General features: G+C 44.3%; 1 protein-coding gene; it reads left to right on the top strand.

Annotated features, from left to right (window-relative positions):
• Erich1 (glutamate-rich 1) overlaps positions 1-14,440 on the top strand; it is a gene marked incomplete at its 5' end in the record, with an annotated part of 52,793,804 nt that overhangs the window by 33,965,369 nt on the left and 18,813,995 nt on the right.

The following is a 14,440-nucleotide window of genomic DNA, read 5'->3' on the forward strand; positions in this document are numbered from 1 at the left end:
GGGCAGGTTCGTGCCCTAGGAAAATAACTGCTTGTTACCTCATTGCATGGTTGCTACTGAATAGGCGAAACTACCATTGGCAAATTAAAGAATAGCAAGGAATACTAATGCCTTCCTCGTTTTTTTATTTTTTTGTTTTTTGAATCCGGGTGTTTACATTTATTCCTAGTCAAGTACTTAACTTTTTTTTTTTTTTTAGAATGCTTTTGGCTTTACTTAGTATTTTTCCATCTTTACTCACATTTGAGTCTCTGTCAAAGCCCTCTGATTTGATTTGGGTTTCTGCTGAGCTAACCTGTTTATAAGTTATAGAATCATAATTCTTGAAAGGGAGCTACTGCAGAGTGCGTGCATTGTGTACAGATACTGCTGCTTGTAACTGCTGTCACGTGCTACACGGTGTTCCTTAGTCACTTCGAGCTTTGTCCCCTGCAGCCATGCTCGCTCCCTCGGTTTCCGTTTACTTGTTTGGACGTGGAGATTTTTTCCTGTATTCAAGTCCATACAAACTGGTATATATTCTCAGCTGTATTTTGTCTTGTTTTTTTTTTTTTTTTTAATTTAAATACTGACTCTGAAAATTCTTTCTCTCCATCTCTCCCTCCTTTGGCTTGATCAAGCAAAAGAAGGAAGAAGAGTTTTTCTTTTATTTGGCATTTGTTCTTATGTGCATGTGTGCCGGGAGAGCTTATGTGCACCATTGTGCCCTCAGATTCCTGTGGAGGCATGGAGGAGTCATGCCCTGGAACTGGAGGTACAGGTGATTGTAGCACTAATATGGGCGCTGGGACCCTGAGTTCATGCCCCTGCAAGAGCACTCAGCACTCAGCCCTGGAGCCATCTCTCCAGCCTCGAGGATGTTTTTTTCTTTTTCTCCCTCCCCCAACCCCCTTCTTCTCTTTTAGCCATTATAGACCTGCTTGCCTGCTGTAGGAATAGGTTTTCTCCGCTGGGGTCTCGGGCAAAGGATACTGCTGCGGAAGAATTGTTTATTTAAACAGTAACTCCCTGAAGGGTAAAAGGACATTTAGTTCACCTTCCTGGATATCCCAAACCTTACTGTGGAGCGTGATTGAGAGGAAGATTTCTGAGGAAGGAGGGATCACAAGTGGTCAATACAAAGAGGTCACCTCAAGTGAGCTGACCCACATCCTTTGTGAAGTCTGTGAGGGGTGTGTCCTGTTTCAAGGAAGACTTTCTGAGCTGCTGTAAGGAGACTGACTTCCTTAGCGATGGACTGAGACTCCTTCATTCCAGCAGGGGGTGTTGAGAGCCTTCCATGTATAATCAATTCCAGTGTTGGTAAATGAGTGGTCCCATTAAATATCTTCTTGTCCTTAGTGCTGACCCACATTTCAGCTCTTCCTGGCCCCACACAGCATCAAGCTCACACCGGAGCAGAGGATCCACACATATAACCATGAGCCAAATTTGATGCCAAGTGGCAAGTTAAAGTCGAGAGTGCTTGTGCGTGTGCATGTATGTCTCTGACAGGGTGTGTCTGTGTGTCTACACTGGTTTCAAGTCAGTCAGTACTGTGATGACAGGTAAGTGCTACCTACTCATGCTGGGGATGTGAATTGTAACATGGAGTCTTAGGAAATAAAATCTTGGTGTTGTAAATAAAGACCTGTGGGATGGCTCCTGTTTGTGATTATCTGCCTGCGTTCTGTGTTTGTGCTGCAGCTGCAGAGGTGAATGTTCACTCTAGAAAACTCGCCTGCGAGCTGCCTAGTCCTCTGTAGAAAGTTGGTGAGCTTTTCCTGATTAAAAACATTAAACTCACCTGATTAAAGAAAGAAGAATGCTACAGTACAGTAATGGTTGCATTGAGTCCTGTTGGAGTAGTTTAACTGAAAATGTAACAAGCTCGGAGTCTTTGGGGAACCAGAAGTAAATGGGTGAGGAAAAGGACTTTCATTTTAAAAAGAAGTTACCCCAATATTCTTGGGTGGAATGAGGTATACTGTGTTTACTAAGACAGAGGCTAAAAGGCTTGAGATTGGGGGATAGGGTACTGTGGTCCCTGAGGATACTTAACTGCCGTGAGTCCACCTACAGCCTGCTGCCACAGTGTGGTAGAACCTGCGCTTTTCTGTACTTGGAGTCACCTCTAGATACTTCATCTTAGAAAGCCCCAGGTCAGTGCTGTGGGAAACGCTACATGCAGTATTTCGGGGGTGGGGGGGGATGTCTGCTTATGTCCTACACAAATACAAAGATTCTTTGTGTGTGTGCGCGCGTGCGCGCCTTCAGATGCCAGAGGGACCCATTAGATTCCCTGGAACTACGGTTTCAGATGAGCTGCTGTGTGGGTGCTGGGAACCTGGGTCCTCTGCAAGATTAGCAAGTATTCTTTACTGCTGAGCCATGTCTCAAGCCCCAGTATTTCTCTTCACACCTTGTTTTCAGTCTGACTCATTGAAGCCATAGGGCCCAAATCTTTGGATTGTGTGTCAAGGCTTGGCTAAGCAAATGGGGATTCTGGAGCTTGACCTACAGGCTGCCTTTACACTTCCAAGGTGGTGTCCTCAAGATAAGTCACCTTAGGGGGTTGTTTTGTTAGTTTACTGTTTTTTTTTATTGTTTTTTATTTACATTTCAAATATTATCTCTCTTCCCAGTTACCCCTCTACAAACCCCCTATCCTTTCCCCTGTGCCCCTTCCTCTATGAGGGTGCTCCCACACCACCTCACCACCCTAGCATTTCCTTACACTAGGGCATTAAGCCTCCACAGGACTAAGGACTGGCCTTCCCATTGATTCCAGTTAGGGCAATCTTCTGCTACATATGTACCTGAAGCCATAAGTTCCTCTATGTATACTTGCTGGTTTAGTCCCTAGGAGCTCGGGCGGGGGGTGGGGAGGATCTTGTTGATTGATTTTGTTGTTCTTCCTATGGAGCTGCAAACCCCTTCATTCTTCCTAACTCCTCCACTGGGCTCCCCATACTCAGTCCAATGGTCGGCTGTTGCGAGCATCTGTATTGGTCAGGTTCTGGCAGAGCCTCTCGGGACAGCTATACCAGGTTCCTGTCAGCAAGCACTTCTTGGCATTGGCAACAATGACTGGGTTTGGTGTCTACTGATGGGACGGATCCCTAGGTGGGGCAGTCCCAGGATGGCCTTTCCTTCAGTCTCTGTTCCATTCTTTGCCCCTCATTTGATGTGATTAATAACAGTTTTGATACAAGTCCTTTCCTGAGTGACCAAGAGAACAAAGTCTATAAGCTTGCTATGCAATGTTGCTCTCCAGAGCAGAGAGCTGTTTTTACTTGCTTAATCACTACTCCATTGAACTTGGGTTTATTTTCTTCATTGATTTATCAATGAAGACCACTTTAGTCCTGAAATACTATCAGGACTTGTGGTCTTCATCACCTGCTCTAGTATACATCCTTAGCATAGCACATCCTCAACCATCACTAAGTTTAATTGGACTTTGTCTCACTCTCTTAGTCCCTTTTATGATGTTGACACTGTACCACACACTAGGCCTTTATAGAGGACAGGTTGGTTTCTCCGTGTTTTGAATGCGGGAAAGGCCAATGTCCAAGTAGTATATTTGGTAAGGGTCTTGCACACGGTGATGTAGAGAAAATGGTGGCTAGAAAATGTAAAAGCACACCAGCTTCGATATCTCCACCCATAAAACAACCAGTTTTGTCATGCAGGCCCACCCTTATAACCTTATATGACTCCAGTTATCTTCCAAAGGCTCTACTTTTCAATACCATCAATGTAGGAATTTGAAGTGTTTCCAAGACAAGAGCTATGGGCTCTTCAAACCAGTGCCGTGTTCTAGTTGGATTTCTCTGTTGATGTGATAAATACCACTGCCAACGTCAGTGGGGAAGTGGGGGAGGTATTATATCTTAGGAGGCAGTGCAGGAACTCCAGCAGAGGCAGGGAGCTTGAGGAAAGCTGCTTAATGGTAGCATTGCCCACAATGGGCTGCACCTTCCTACATCAGTTACCAATCGAGTAAATGCCTCAGAGATGCCCACTGGCCAGTCTATCTAGGCATTTTCCCCATTGATAATCCCTTATAACTGGGCTGTGGTAAGATGACAGTTGAAGCTAACTAGGAGACACTGTCCATCCCTACCTGTTCCTCTCATAGATCCATCTAGGCATTTTCCCCATTGATAATCCCTTATAACTGGGCTGTGGTAAGATGACAGTTGAAGCTAACTAGGAGACACTGTCCATCCCTACCTGTTCCTCTCATAGATCCATCTAAAGCATTACTCTGCACTGTGTCTCAGAAGCTTACATTTTCACAAGACAAAAGTCAAGTCTCTGGCATTCAGAGCCTCCAATCTGCTTTCTTACACTTTGTAGGTTTGAAAGTGCCTATCTGCCCTGGGCTAATCATGACACGCTCCTACTTTTGTCCCCAGAAAGTAGTCTGTCAAGCTTGGTCTCTTGCTTGGGCTTTTAAGAACTGGCTTTGAGCCTAGCCTTAGGAGTCTTCCCCTGACTTTAGAAATGTCTTTTGTTGTGTTTTCTGTGCCCGCTGGGCCCTTGGTTCACGATTTTGTCCATGTAGGTTCTTGTACATTGTGCAATGTGCAATGTATCCTTGGAAATAGGTGAAATTATTCCTTTAGGTCCGTATCTCTTCCTGAACTGGAAAAGTTGGTGGCTTATAGTGGCTGCCTGGGTAGAGTTCTATTTTCTTGTTCCTACGAACCCTGAATCTCAGCGTTAGAAATGTTTAATCCTTTCAATACTTGGCTTTCCCTCTAGGTGCCAGGAGAAGCAAACAAATGTTAAGTTCATACCTAGTCTGTCTGCATTGCTGGTTTTAAAAACTCTCAAGTATTTTTGACCTTGAGAAGGTCATTCATTGCTTGGCTTCTGTTTTAGAGTAGTAATCCTTCAACTTTTTTGTTTGCATAAGTACTTTTTGAAAATTTAGGAGGAAGCTAATTCCATTTGCACAGTTTTGTTTGGTTTTGGTTTGAGACAGGATCTCACCATGCAGTCCTGACTGGCCTGGAACTTGCTATGTATTGTCAGGATGGCCTTGGCTTTCTGGAAATCCACCTGCCTCTTGTTAGTGATGGGGTTAAACGTGTAAGCCACCACACCTGGTTCCCTTGCACATTAACTTTCCCCGGGTTGTTGTCAATAGAGAGACTACTCACCTTAGTATAAATGTTCACATTTCACTTTTAAATGCTATAGAAAGTAATGACATCCATATAGAAAATGCATAGAAAGGATCTGGAGGATGGCTTAGTGGTTAAGGGTAACCATGTTGGGTGGCCCACAAATGCTTGTAAAATGCCTGTAACATGCCTTAAGGATTCTGAGACCATTTCTGACTTTCGTGGACAACTGCATTCACATGCACAGATGTACTCAAATACCCCTAAATGGATAGAGTTTTAAAGTATGCCTTTTTTTCTTCAATTACAGTTATTTCAACTCCTCCTTTTAAGATCTTCTAATACAGTAAAAACAATAAAATGCCCATGTTGGGCTCAAAAGGTTGATGGAAATGCAGTGTCATATTAGTACAAATGAAAGAAACATTTTACATTATGCTGTCCTACAAGAAAGAAAAGCCACGAGACATAGATGTTGACCATTCCCTCCACTTGGGAAGTCCTAAGGATTCTCTGTACTGTGGCTTTACTGATGCTCAACTCCGGAGTCTGAGGATGGTGGCTGGGCTGGAGGGCAGGAGCTGTTCCCGTTGGACCTGTTGATCCTGTCCTTGTATTTTACTGCATATAATTGTGCTTGAAAGCCACAGAAGTACTTAAACATTTTTGTTGTTAAGGCAATGTAAAATATGAAAAAATCCTTTTTGGCATGATTCTGGGGACTGGACTCAGGGTCTCATGCATGACTCCAGTTAAGCATTCTACCGCTAAGCTATATCCATGAAAGAGCACCTAGTGGTCTACGACTGAGCTTTAAAACTTGTTAAAGAGGAGGGATGGAAGTAACTTTAAGGGCCATTTTATTCAGTTTCTTAAATCCCATGCCAAAGATTACGTTGTGATCTATTTACAGAACTTGGGTTTTAAAAAGTCATTGGCTAATAATGGTTAGCTTCTTGGTCTCTTGTTGAAAACAATTAGTTGTTGGGTTATATGACTGTTAGAAGTATTTGCTATGTAGATTTATATATTTTATATTTATATATTTGGGAAAGCAAATCCAAACCAGTGCTTAAGTTCATATTAATTGGATCTACTGGTCCTTAGGGCTTCAAATTATTTTTACAATACTATGTAGCTCTGGCTTTATGTATGGCAAATAAATATCCATCATGTAACAAGATCAAGTGAAGTCATTCTCATTAACTCAACCAAATCAGTCTGATTCTGTCTGAAAAGGTGACTTGTAAGTTAAATGCTAATAAATTCTAAAAACATGAAAACCATCAATATAGATAAAAGTCTCAAGGCCTACATGATGTTCAAAACTATCAATAACTCCAGGTCCAGGGTACTCAATGCACTTTTCTGACCTCCGTAAGGTTCCAAACACAAGTAATGGACACATACATACATCGAGACAAAACACTCATCCATGTGAAGTTTTAATCTTCTTAAAGAAGTTATACAAAGCATGAGGATTAAACTTGGGTAGATTTGCCAGATAAGATTCAGTGTTTTGTTTCTCTACGTTGTAACAAGTCAGAGCTATGGATTAAATTGTTATGTGTAAGCAAGTAGATGGGCCCTTTGAGTAAAGGTACATGTTTAAACTGGGAAGTAAATGAATGCCGTGTGCCGCTAGAAGCAGACTTATCTGGAGGGTGACCTCATTTTGTTCTAAGAGTAGTAAGTAAACTGGTATTTGTAGTGGGAGTAACTATTTTACAGTATGATTTAGAAACATTTTGTATATAGATTTTATTTAGTTCATCATAAAAATTTTGATAGTCTAGAAAAGTACTTCATGCTACAGTGAAAATAATAAACCACCAGAACATAGTTTTGATGGTCCAAAGGAACTGTTTTAGTCGTTACTCTAAGAATTTTATATGATTTTTTTTTTTAATTCTGTGAGGATTCACATTTGCCTGGCAATGTCTCCTAACTCCTGGACCTATCCCCCACTGCCTCAGCCCCTCCCAACTTCCTGTCTCATTATTTTTTATAACCATCCAGGTCCAATTTGTCTTGCCCATAAACATGTGGGTGTGTCCAGGACCATTAAGAACCAGTTTTGTTTTTGTTTTTAAAAAACCTACCACTAATTGTGCCTTTAATTGTAGTGGACATTGTTCCAAATGCTTTTATTATATTTTATTTTTATTGTAGTGGAGCCGCATGAAGTGTACCAGTCAGGGGACAATATGGAGGAAACATTTCTCTCTCTCTCTCTCTCTGTGCCATGTAGGGACCCAGAGATCAAACTCAGGTTATCAGGCTTGGTAACAAGTGCCTTTACCCCCGAACCATCTCACGAACTCTGATCAGTTTTTAAATAGTTGATAGTTTTACTTAAGTAAAAGCTGCATTTCTTATAGCTGTCTGCTGCCTGACTGGTGGGGCATCAACAACAGTGATTCGTAAAGGTTGCCAGCCCTGAGCTTGTTTCTAGAGCACAAGGAGGAAGGAGAAAACCAACCATGGAGGTTGGTCTTTCACATGAATGCTGTGACACACGGGCAACCCTGACACAGCACATAATAAGCAAATACAGTTTTACAGGAAATAAAGAATTGGGGGCTGGAGAGATGGCTCAGACAGTGCCGTGCTGTGAAGGACCTAACCACAGTTCCCATAGGATAAGTTGGAGTCGTGCTTGTAAGTCTCCACACTGAGATGTGGAGTAGACATTCCTGAGCTCTCTGGACAGCCACATTCTAGCCTGTTTGTCATGTTCCAGGTCACTGAGACCCAATCTCAACAAGAAGAGGGAATGAGGAACAAAGTCACTCTGGCCCTAGCCACACACCAAAGGGTGATGCCCTTAACAGCGTGGTGACACATGCCTGTAATCCTAGTGCAGGGAGGCTAAGGCAGGCACTCATTGCCATGAGTTGACAGCAGTGTATGCTGTGGCAAGTACCAGGCCAGCCAGGGATCCATAGCAAGACCGTATCCAAAGCAGCTAGCAAACAGAGAACCATGGGGTGTCTCTTAGGTTCTTAGAGATGGAAGTGTTACATATATGCTATATATGTAATAAAAATCATTTCTTTTGCTCTAGTTTTCAACAAGTCCATGTTTTAAACATCCCAACAAATTCCCAACCCTCACTTCTGATTCCTCTTACTTAAGGAGTGTGTGTGCTCATGCTCTCGTGCATGTAGAGGCCATGGCAAGACACTTCCCAGAGTCATGAAGCCATACCCAGCCTGGTATGTAGGTGCCAGAGATTGCTACTCAAATTTTCACACTCGGAGAGTGAATTTCTCAGGCACTGATCCATTTCCCCAGTGCTCTGGTAAAGAATGTTTAAATGGGGCAGATGAGAAGCTGCCAGAGCTCCCCACCTTTGTGCAGGAATATTAACATCTCAGCATTAGAATATAGAGTAAAATTCCTTTATGATTACCTTTGCACGGGGTAATCATAGATGTCTCAGCACTTCTACAGTTAGACACCTCCTTACAGGGAGACTTTTGGTGCAACGTTGAATTTCTAGTCCCCCCCCCAGTCACGTGTGTGTGTGTGTGTGTGTGTGTGTGTGTGTGTGTGTGTGTGTGTGTTTTCAAGACATGGTTTCTCCTGGAAGTCCCTCTGTAGACCAGACTGACCTTGGTTTTGGTCATGTGTTCTTTTTTTTCTTTTAATTTTCATCAATAAAAACTCTTACTGAGAACTCCTTTAGTGAACACTGATAAAGTAAGTGAAGAGGGTAGGTGGGGTGGGAAACAAGCCTGCCTCAGCCTCACGAGTATCCTGATGTCTGCTCACCAGCCAGCACCAGCCTTTGAGTGTCTCTCACCTGATTCCTGCAAGCACTCACCTCACCTCATCGGAAGTTCACTCAGTCCTGAGCTGTGTGGAAGCCGTGCACACCAGCAGCAATGGAGTGGAATGACTCTGTATTACCTGGAACCGAGCTATACTCTTGCTGCCTTGCCTGAATTATGTGAAGAACAAGGGAGCTTTCATCCATTCTGTGTCGTGAGGGCGGTAGGGACCTCCAAACATTACACTGATTCAAATTCAGGAGAGGCAGGTAAAATTTAATAAAGTCACTTCAAGTCACAATCCATTAACTCCTACATAGTTTACTTCAGGCAACTCTTGTATTTTTACCAGTTAGCGATCTGAGAGGCAAGAAGGAAATGGAACCTTCTTAAATAAAGTATAGGAAAATTTCAATGTACTAATTCGGAATATTAGGTGATTCATTGCTCGGATATGGAGATTGGGTAATGAAAGGGTTTTATGCCTAGAAAGCAGTTTTATATCCTTGTTAAAGTCCTGTTCCTGTGTGTGTGTGTGTGTGTGTGTGTGTGTGTGTGTGCGCGCGCATGCTGGCACTCACTGTGTCAGATCTCCTGGAGTTACAGATGGTCATGAGCTCCCTGCCACAATTACTGGGAACCAAACTTGGGTCCTCCACGAGAGCAGCAAACATCCAACTGCCTGGTCCAGTCTCTGGTTTTCATTCTTGATACAGTTATTCAGAAATCGTATTCTACTGCTACATGTTTTCTGTGACCCTACCAGTTAAAGTCACTTATTCCAGTCACCAGGTTCTAAAGGAGAAGGAAGGGAAAGGAAACTCTGGGGAAGTGCTTCTCAACCTTTCTAACGCAACCACCCTTTAACAGTCATTCAAGTGGTGGTGGCCCCCCAGCCATAAAATTGTTCTCATTGCTACTTCGGAAGTAGCTTTGTTACTGTTGTGAATCATGATGTAGATGTTTGTTTTCTGATGGTCTTAGGTGATCTCTGTGAAAGGGTCGGTCAGCCCTGAGGGGTTGCGACCCACAGGTTGAGGACCACTGCCTTAGGGATGTCTCCTAGCAGAATCTCCACAAGCGGAAGAAGAATCAGAATCAGACCGTGCATGCAGCGTGTGCCTCCTTAAGCTTGTATCCTCACCTTGCTCATTTCTCCTGGTGAGGCTCAAGTTTATCTTGTACCTCATGACAAAGGCTTTCTAAAATCAATTGCCCTGATCTCTGATGTTCTGGAAATTTCCCCATTAGCTCAGTCTTGGAGAGTTCACTGGGGTTGCTAGTTGTGGCACCTTGGGGTCAGCACACAAAGAGGCAACTCAGGCTGACTCCCTCACCCTCTGCCCTTTTCCCCAGCAACACACACAGTTAAGGCAGGGTTGGCTCACATCCCTCCTGCTCTGACCTGCCAGGCCTCTGCTCTTTTTGAATGTTGGCACATCCCTCTCCACACCTCTGCACGTGGGTGGGCAGAAAGCTTAGGTGTGATTCCACTTTGCACCTAGACTGAGAGTCTGTTAACTACGGAAGCCACAGGCAAGTGTTTGCTTCTGAGAGCTGTACCCAAAGCTGCTTAGGTTAGCCTGTGCTCGTGTCCTGGGCTCCTGACTCATCTTCGCCCTGGTGCATGATCTATATTCTGCGAGAGGCTCTGCACCAGTTTGCAGTAAAATGCTTGGAGGCTGCCCTCTGTCGCAGCGAATTGTGTTTTCATTTGTCCTAAGTTTAAGTGCATCCCATCTTATTTTGTTTGCTTTTGAGACAACGGCTTGTTACGTAACCCAGGTTGGCTTTAAACACACTGACTTCAAATTCATGCCGATTCTCCTGCCCTGGCTTCCCAAAGTGTGTGTCACCTCTTTAGGCTTCTGGTTCTTAAATGATCTTGAATGTGAAGGGGTGCGTAATTCTGATTAGTTGGCTTTGGGGGTTCGTTTTGTATTTACTTTAACAATATCCAGTCTAGTAACCTTTCAATAATAATTGGAGTGTTTATATTTAACTACTTACTGAATATCTTATTCTCCTTGAGAAGGTAAGGCAGGAAAGTGTGTAATGAGAAGCAGGTTCCAGGGGGTCAATTTGGAAGCAGTGATGAATTTTAGAGCATGACGTTGGGGCCAGGGCTACATTTTTATCTTGACGCCAATGGTGTGGCCTCAGCAAGCTACTTAGTCTTTTTGAACTCCAGTTTTCCTATGAAAACTTAATAGGGTTATTGTGGGAGCCGAATGAGCTAACATCTGAATCATGGCCAGGGAATGATTGCTGATTTAATGAGAAGATCTCAGAACAGGACACGGACAGCTTCAGAATTCATTATGGTACTAAAGGCTATTCCATATAGCATGGCGTACTAGATTAAGGGTTGTGAGTCTAGAGTTTCTTAAGTTTTCTGTGAGAGTGGATGATCCTGAACTCTGGAACAGAGTCAGGCTTGTTGACAAAATCAGGAGGATTTTGGCTGTGGGAATAAGGGGAAGGTGAGGGACAGGAAGGAAGCCAGTGGGCAGGTTAGCAGACACATCTGCTACATCTATTCAATAGAAGCAAAGTCTCTGTTGGCCCATTTCCAGGCAGACTTAGTTACCGAATAGCCACCTCCAAGTGCTGGTGAGGTAAGGTGATTACAGTCATGACTTTAAGTACTCAGGACATTAGAGGGACAGAAACAATGACTGACGGGCCGGGTTGTCAGGAGGGCAACTTTTGAATAGAAATACGAACTAAATCGTGAGGAACAAGCCAATAAACACTGGAAAAAAAGAAAATAGTTTCCCATGCAGCTAAAATAGCATTTTGATGAAATTGAAACCGGGAAAGGTGAGCACAACTGGGTTCTCTACTGCAATATCTTCCCAGGGGAGGGGAGGCTGCCTGTCTCCCTCGTGAGGACATATAGATTCTGAACCTGTCAGGACTCTGAGGGTGACCCACATCTGTGTCATCTGCTTGGCAGACATGGAGCCAAATTCACTTGGTGAGACCTGTTCTTTAACTCTGGCCTCAGAGTCTGAACCATGAAGCCTTTATGAGTTAGGAACCTTAGCTCCAACTCTAACCTGGCTTCCCACATGCCTACTGGACTGGTTTTACAGCCAGGGCTCAGAGGAACGGGTTCTCACTAACGTACATATCTGCAATAAACTGGGTTGCTCATGGCCCTGTAATAAATACCATCTGCAACTTAAAGGGCGGTTTCTCTTGGGTCTCAGTGGGAAGGCTCAGTGACACTGTACAGTGGACATCATCTGATTTATCATGAGAATCTCTTGAACTTTTCAGAGTTCCAGGCAGGGTGGGATTAGGTCTGAATTTTAAAACATGAGTCAAATCTGGAACATGTGTTGGCATGGGCAGCCTCTGAGCCTCCAGCCACTACTATTACCCATTGCTGATGGTGTCAGACCTGACAGCAGGTACTGAAAGATTCTAGGCATGCAGAGCACATCTTGAGTGGAAGTGATGAATGCTGCTCTCTGAGTGACAGTGACATTTCTCCTTACAGACAGGCAGTAAATGCCAGTGAGCACACAGGACTAAAGCAATGTATGGGCAAAAGGAAAGACAGGCTGTGGCAGAAATGCCTGGACAGCACACAGGGCCCAATGCCTTCCCAGAGTTGGCCACATTCCCCTCCTGGCTTCCCTGGTGTTCCTTTATCCTGTGACAAATCCCCTCGGTAGCCACAACTAGCACAAGCTGGTTTCTGTTACTTGTGGTTAAAGAGCAGGCTCCTCCAAACTTCACTAAGACATCCACGAAGAACAATCCCAGCATACCCTTCAAACACTCCAATGGTAGGAAATAACAGCTTCCTTCACAGACAAGTCTGGAAATGGGCCCGGGAGAGGCAAAACCAAAACGCTCTCACTGTTGAGTAGTTTATTCGAGTAGTAGCCTGGCATAAAGAGCAGTCCACTGTGAGAAAAGGAATTAAAGAGGCTATATCTGGGAAGAAACGAGAAGAGGCAATGGAGGCTCAAATCAGCCTCCCGGCAGGAAACAGGAACGGAGCCCATTCTGTGGCACTGATGGGTTCGGGGGCAGAGCCAACCTCACTCACGCTGGTTGCAATATATTCCTGCTGCCTCCCCCTCGGCAGAGGTCTCGTAACTGAGCTGAGGTTTTTTTTTTTTTTTTTTTGATTAGTTGGGTTCAGCTTATGGCAAAACAATCAACGCTGCCTAAGAAAAGATAAAGCACATCTGTTCCTGGGTGGAAACCAGGAAGTCACTGTCCCGCAGAGAGCGATCTTTGTCAGGCTAGAATGCCCGAGGGTATTCCTGCACAAAGCACTTCAATATTCTACTCTCGGGAAAGAAGCATACCGGTGAGCAAGATTCTGGCCACTGCCCCACCCCTAAAAACCGGAATGGAGGACACTCATCCATCCAGAGGGCTGGGGATTTGTAGGAATGTCTGTCTTCCAGGTGAGCACAGGTGGTAGCTGCACATTTCTCTTAGAACCCGGAGGCCAGAAATAGCACTTGGATCAAGCAGCCCTGCCTCGCTTGTTACGCTGCTGATATGATGGCCCTGAGCCCAGGCAGCCAGCTGGCAGATGCCTGAAGAGAGATGAGAAACGAACGGAGCAGTTCTGAGAAGCAGTAACCCAAGCAGCCATATTGGCTTCTTCATATACTGCATCCCAGGCTATCAAAATGGTTGCCCTGGGTCTTCAGAATTATTCTCCAGCAACTTGAAGGGGTCTGCAGAGCACTCAGAGAAAGGGGAGTTGGTCTGCGTCTTTCTCTACCATCTGGCTTCTGTCTGTGTCTTCACGGGGCTCATCTTTTTATTCAAAGAACAGGTTCATAAGAACTGATGCTTGCTTGAGGTTTAAATGGTGTTTGGGGGTGCATGTGTGCACGTATGCACAGGTATACCTGGTGCCCTGCTGTGTGCATATATGCACCCCCAAAGTGGAGGGCACTTCCTTTTTACTACCTTCCTTTACTATGGTGCAGTCAAGGACTGCTCAGTTATGGACTGGTGTGCACCTTTTTTGGTGGGGACACAGAACGGTCCACTAGAGAAGGTGGGAGGACAGGACAGGAAAACCATGCCTACTGTGTGCAACTCTGTCCCTCATGTACCCAGTCTGGTACCTACCTTGGGCATAATAATATCAGGGGACGCCATATATGTCAACAAGACAAATGATATATCTCAAGGAAAGTGAAATTAGGGCCAGAAAGGTGGCTCAGAGAACAAAAGCTTTTGCAGCCAAGCCTGAAGACCAGAGTTCAAGACCCATCAGACACATGCGGAAGAAAAGAACTGACCTTGCAAGCTGTCCTCTGACTTCTGCATGTATGCAGTGACACTGACACATCCACCCATGCAAGACATACATGCAGGGATACACAAGTAACATTTTGAAATGGGAAAGTGAAATTGATGCAAAAGCTACTTGTTGAACAATAAGTAAAAAGTTAAATATGGGCAGCATCCACAGAGCAAGGGTCACAGCGAGGGTGGGGCAGTGCTATATGAATACAGGGTTGGGCCCCTTGATTTAAAGCATGGGTTTGTTTTGTTTTT

Source organism: Rattus norvegicus, chromosome 16 (genome assembly GCF_021556685.1).
Source record: "Rattus norvegicus strain SHRSP/BbbUtx chromosome 16, alternate assembly SHRSP_T2T, whole genome shotgun sequence".
In the NCBI taxonomy this organism is placed as follows: domain Eukaryota; kingdom Metazoa; phylum Chordata; class Mammalia; order Rodentia; family Muridae; genus Rattus; species Rattus norvegicus.